This window comes from Octopus bimaculoides, chromosome 4 (assembly GCF_001194135.2).
Source record: "Octopus bimaculoides isolate UCB-OBI-ISO-001 chromosome 4, ASM119413v2, whole genome shotgun sequence".
Classification (NCBI taxonomy): domain Eukaryota; kingdom Metazoa; phylum Mollusca; class Cephalopoda; order Octopoda; family Octopodidae; genus Octopus; species Octopus bimaculoides.
In genome coordinates, this window is record NC_068984.1 from 15,509,505 (window position 1) to 15,515,147 (window position 5,643).

The following is a 5,643-nucleotide window of genomic DNA, read 5'->3' on the forward strand; positions in this document are numbered from 1 at the left end:
TATATATATATATATATATATATATATAGGCGCAGGAGTGGCTGTGTGGTAAGTAGCTTACTTACCAACCACATGGTTCCGGGTTCAGTCCCATTGCGTGGCCCCTTAGGCAAGTGTCTTCTACTATAGCCTCGGGCCGACCAAAGCCTTGTGAGTGGATTTGGTAGACAGAAACTGAAAGAAGCCCGTCGTATATATGTATATGTATATAAATCTATGTGTGTTTGTGTGTCAGTGTTTGTCCCCTCCAACATTGCTTGACAACCAATGCTGGTGTGTTTACATCCCTGTAACTTACAAAGAATAAGTCCTGGGTCGATTTGCTCGACTAAAGGCAGTGCTCCAGCATGGCCACAGTCAAATGACTGAAACAAGTAAAAGAGTAAAGAGAGTATATATATATTTATATATATATATATATATATATATATATACACACATGCACACATATACATTCATACTCATACATGAAACATTGCATTGTCTTGAATGTTCATATATCTGTGAAAACATTAAGCCCTCCTACCACTCCTCCTTTATCAGATATCTTTTATAACTATCATTCATATCTCTATCACTCATGCTTTTCATTCTGTAAAAAGGGTGATGAGTGAGCAAAGACAGCAAAGACATGGCTAGATGTCATGAAAAATGCCCTCTGTAAAGTGTGAGGTGGTGAAGACCCTTGCACACTGTAAAGTGTGAGGTGATGAAGTCTTGTTAAGGATATGATACCTCTCTAGTGCTGATGATACAAAACAAAGAACAGAAGAAAAAAAGAGAAAGAAAAAATACCCAGTACTGTATGTTAAAGTAGTTGTTGGGTACAGAATCAAATGTATTCATACACACATATATACATATACACGTGTGTGTGTGTGTGTGTAGACATGTTGAGTAAGTTGTTTAAAACAAAATTCAAAGTTCCAGTTAAATGAATATTATCAATAACTTTCACTCAACAAAATCTATAGAGTCCAACTATCAGTAAATGCTTTGTTGTTTTCTACAAGTTTATTAATTATGTATCATTATCATCATGATTGTCCTTGTTTAATGACACTTTTCCTTGCTTGCGTGGATCAGACAGAGTTTACAGAGGCAGGTTTTCTACAGCCAGATGCCTTTCATGTCACCAGTATATATATATATATATATATATATATATATATATATATATATATATATATATATATATATATATATATTGAACCATACTCGATGACTGGCACCTGCGCCAGTGGAGCACTAACAGCACTGTCCGAGCGTGATCGTTGCCAGAGCAGCTGTTTGGCTTCTGCGCCAGTAGCATATACATAGCACCATTTGAGCATGATCGTTACCAGCGTTGCCTTCTCGCACTTGTGCTGGTGGCACATTAGAAAATCATTTGAGCGAGGTCGTTGCCAGTGCCGCTGGACTGGTTCCCGTGCAGGTGGCACATAAAAAATACCTTTTTGAGCATGGCCGTTGCCAGTACCGTGTGACTGGCCCCCGTGCCGGTAGCACGTAAAAGCACCCACTATACTCTCAGAGTGGTTGGCGTTAGGAAGGGCATCCAGCTGTAGAAACTCTGCCAGATCAGATTGGATCCTGGTGCAGCCTTCTGGCTTGCCAGTCCCCAGTCAGATCATCCAATCCATGCTAGCATGGAAAATGTTAAACGATGATGATGATGATATATATATGGTAGGGATATGCCTTTATGTATGACCCCAATTTTACATGGCTCAACGTGTTTTCTCAAGCACAGGAAATTGTCAGAGATCTCGGTCCCTTGTCATCTCCTCTAGTGATATGTTTTTGAACAATATAAACAAATACAAATTTTGGCACAAGAGCAGCAATTTCAGAGGAAGAGGTAAGTCAATTACATTGACCCCAGTGTTTAACTGGTACTTATTTTATTGACCCCAGTAAGGATGAAAGGCAAAGTCAACCTCAGCAGAATTTGAACTCAGAACTTCTAAGTATTCACCCGGCATGCTAATGATTCTGCTAGCTCACCACCTTATCAAATACAAATATATTAAATACCAGATAACATAAATTTTTGATTTATTAATACAGTGATACCTCGCAGTACGAGTTTAATTCGTTCCATAACCAAGCTCATCTTACAATTTATTCATTTTACAAATCAATTCTCCCCATTGAAATTAACTAAAATATAATTAATCCATTCCGGCCCCCAAAAACCACTCAAAAATAATTTTTTATGGGTTTTAAAACAGAAATGGTGTAGTTACAAGTAAATTGACAATTATAAAAAAGAGAATGCAAAAGAAATATGTAAACTGGTTTTATTAACTGAATTACCTTAAAGATGGGACTATTTGTGTGCTTGTCTTGTGGATTTCCACTTGTACGTCAAGAAAAAATTCATACAAGTCTCGGCTCGTACAGCAAATTACTCGTACAATGGTGCACTTATACTGTGAGGTTCTACTGTATTTTTTCCACCTCTTGAAGGTCTTTATTCATTTAAACCATTATTTAAATTTTTGTAGTATCTGTTTTACAGAAGAACAATAACTAAAGCTAAGGTTGGCTTGATTTGAATTTGAAAACTGATATTTTCTCTTGCAAGGTGCTTGGTGACCCTGTTGGTGATGGTGTCACATAGAAAACACCAGTGCTGGTGCCACATAAAAAGCACCCAGTACAATCTGTAGTATACTTAAAATTAGATAGCCCGAACACATAAGCAATATGGAGCTACGGCAAAGAACAAATCAAGTTTCGATTAGGGAGCAAATATTTAAGAAAAAGTGGAAGTGGATTGGTAGCACAATCAGAAAAGACACACCAAATGTAGCGAAAAGTGCTTTACAGTGGAATCCGGATGGATATAGAAAGAAAGGTAGGCCTAAGAACTTGTGGCATAGATCAACACAAAAGGAACTAGAGAAAGAGGGACATTCATGGCAGAGTATAAGTACAGAAACGAAAAATTATGCGACATGGAATTCAATTATAAGTGGCCTATACTCCGCGTTGGAGGGTTAAGGGCAAGAAAAAAAAACACTCTGTAAAGTGGTTGGCATTAGGAAGGGCACCCAGCTGTAGAAATCATACCAAAGCAGACAATGGAGCCTAGTATGCTTCTGGCCTTGCCAGCTCCTATCAAACTACCAGTATGTAAAGAAATGTTTAATGATGATGGTGGTGGTGATGATGACGACATTATAATTACGTTATTTGTTTTATGAGCTGTATTGACTTCACCACAACATGTTGACCCAATAATGGTTTGATACATCAAGTAATTAATTGATAAAAAAAAATACACACACCACACAGAATGAAATACTCACGAGCTTGTGTTACTGTGGTTTTTGGTTGCAGGGGTTACCAGTGTTGTTGTTTCGGCATTGAAGTATGTGGTATCATTACCGAAGTTAATATTGTTGCTGTATTAATCATGGTGTGAGATAAGGCTAGCAGCAGATATTACAACCAGGGCCAGTGCTAGGAAGTGTCAGTGTCAGAGAATTGTCAGTGGGGTCCTCCACTCTACAAAAGCTGAAGACTTGTGTTTTATGCTTCATATACTACGCCAGTCCCAACCAAAAAACATTGAGGGCTTGGGGCTCCACCATTAGCCACAACGATGTACTAAAAATTCATCATGGTGTCCTCCACTCAAGCATGCATGCCAGGCCTAATTTGAACAAATTTGTCTAATTGGCTTAAAACTGGTCCTAATTACAACAAAAGCAAGTCCATGAACATTTAACAACAGACTTTATTAAAGGAAGGCTAAGCATGTATGCATGCATAAGCAACGTGACAAGGTCACAGGGATTGACTTAACTATATAATTGCTTGGCCAATTGTAATCTGGAAAGTGAGATACAAAAAGTTATGAGTCTGCCACAATTTGTTACGGTTTTCTCTTGATTTGCTTGGTAAAAACTGAGATCTGTCCTACTTGAAATGCTAACAACACTCTAGGATGATTTTGGTGCTGAATTTTTTAACTAGTGAAAAAAGATACGACTCTCAAGAATATTTGAGATGTTGTTCATGACATAATTTCAAGCTGAATGATCAATCATTTTATAGGTTGTTCATGTGAAAATGGTGTGGTTTCATTCATGACAGTGAAATGGCAACTCTACATTTGTGGTTCAGATACATATTCAATGACAGCTACTGTCACTCAACTACAATAAGATGATTTCAAAGATTGCCACGGGGACATATTCTGTAGGAGATGTGTTTAATCAATCCAGTTAATTTGTTATAATTCCATTCACATCTTGGGTACCTTGCAGGAATACAAATTTGCCTGTTGTCTAAACCTGTCAAAATATTCAGTTACTGGAAGGATCAACAATCAACGGGGACAGCGTTGAACTGGTAGAGTCAGAACCTTGGCCAAAATGCATACACAATATTTAATTACGACACCTACATTCTAAGATCAAATCCTGCCTATGGTAACTTTGTCTTTTTCTTCTGGTATGCAACCAGTCGCTGTGATAAAAAACACAAAATTCCCCACAAATGGTTTCAATATTTGGAAGAATTTGACAAAAGCTCTCCGGTAATTTTCTTCATGTAAATAAATGTTTATATAAATTTTAAAATTTGTCAGCAAAACCTTATAAAATGACAAAGTTCTAAAAGATGTACATGTTTATATATTTGTAGTAGATCTTGCAGGCATGAAGTGGATTCAATCCTAGATAGCCAAATTTAAATTAACACTTCAACAGAACTTTTCTCTTTCTGTGACAGTTTACATTTGCCAGATGCCTTAGCTAAGCCGAAATAATGTCTTCACCACTTGACCCTTCTAACCTCTTCTATTTCAACAAAAGCTAGAATTAAGATAACAAGACTACCAATTAAATCTATTGTTCTCAATGATATGTCTATCCTTCTAGATAATTATAAAAACAAGAACTCCCAAGCAAAAATCAGTTAGTCACTTGGTTTTTGGTCTCCACATGATCCATGCTCCTACGACCCACAGGGACGTCAAATGTGGCAGGAAGAACTTGACATGCAGTGACCACACACGTTCACCATCCAGGTAGAGCCAGAGGTGTCTCAGCCTCAGCGCACACATGCGCATCATCAGCCAAGGCATCCCTAACCCACCCTTTAGTGGTTTCTGGCAGCAGATGGAATGCCTCACAAGTGATGGTTTCCCCTCCCACAAAAAGTGGAAAAGGATCCGTTCCAACTTGTTCAGCCACAAACCAGGACAAGGCACAATGGTTAGGCGGTAGGTTATCACAGATGCTATAAACATCTACGCAACCTCTGCCCTCCCTAGCAAGGATAGCGACCTCCCAGACCAAGTCTGGGTTATGGCCGTCACCTTACCCGTGACTTCACGCCAGTTTTCTCCAACTGGAGATCTGGACCAAACCAGACTCCAAGCAGTTTAACTGGGTCCTCTGTCCAATGTCCCATGATGCTGTTGGGAGGCTTCAACTTGCCCCTCCAGTAGCCGAGTTGCAAGCTGACTGGTTTTTCCTGGTTAATTTTTGCTCCTGTCACCGCTTCGTATCTTTTGATGGCTACTTCTACACAAGGTAGCTGCCCTTCATCAGACACAATGATGGTGACATCATCCACATATGCCGTCGCTTTCCTACTGTAACAAAAATCACGTGTGTGTCCCCC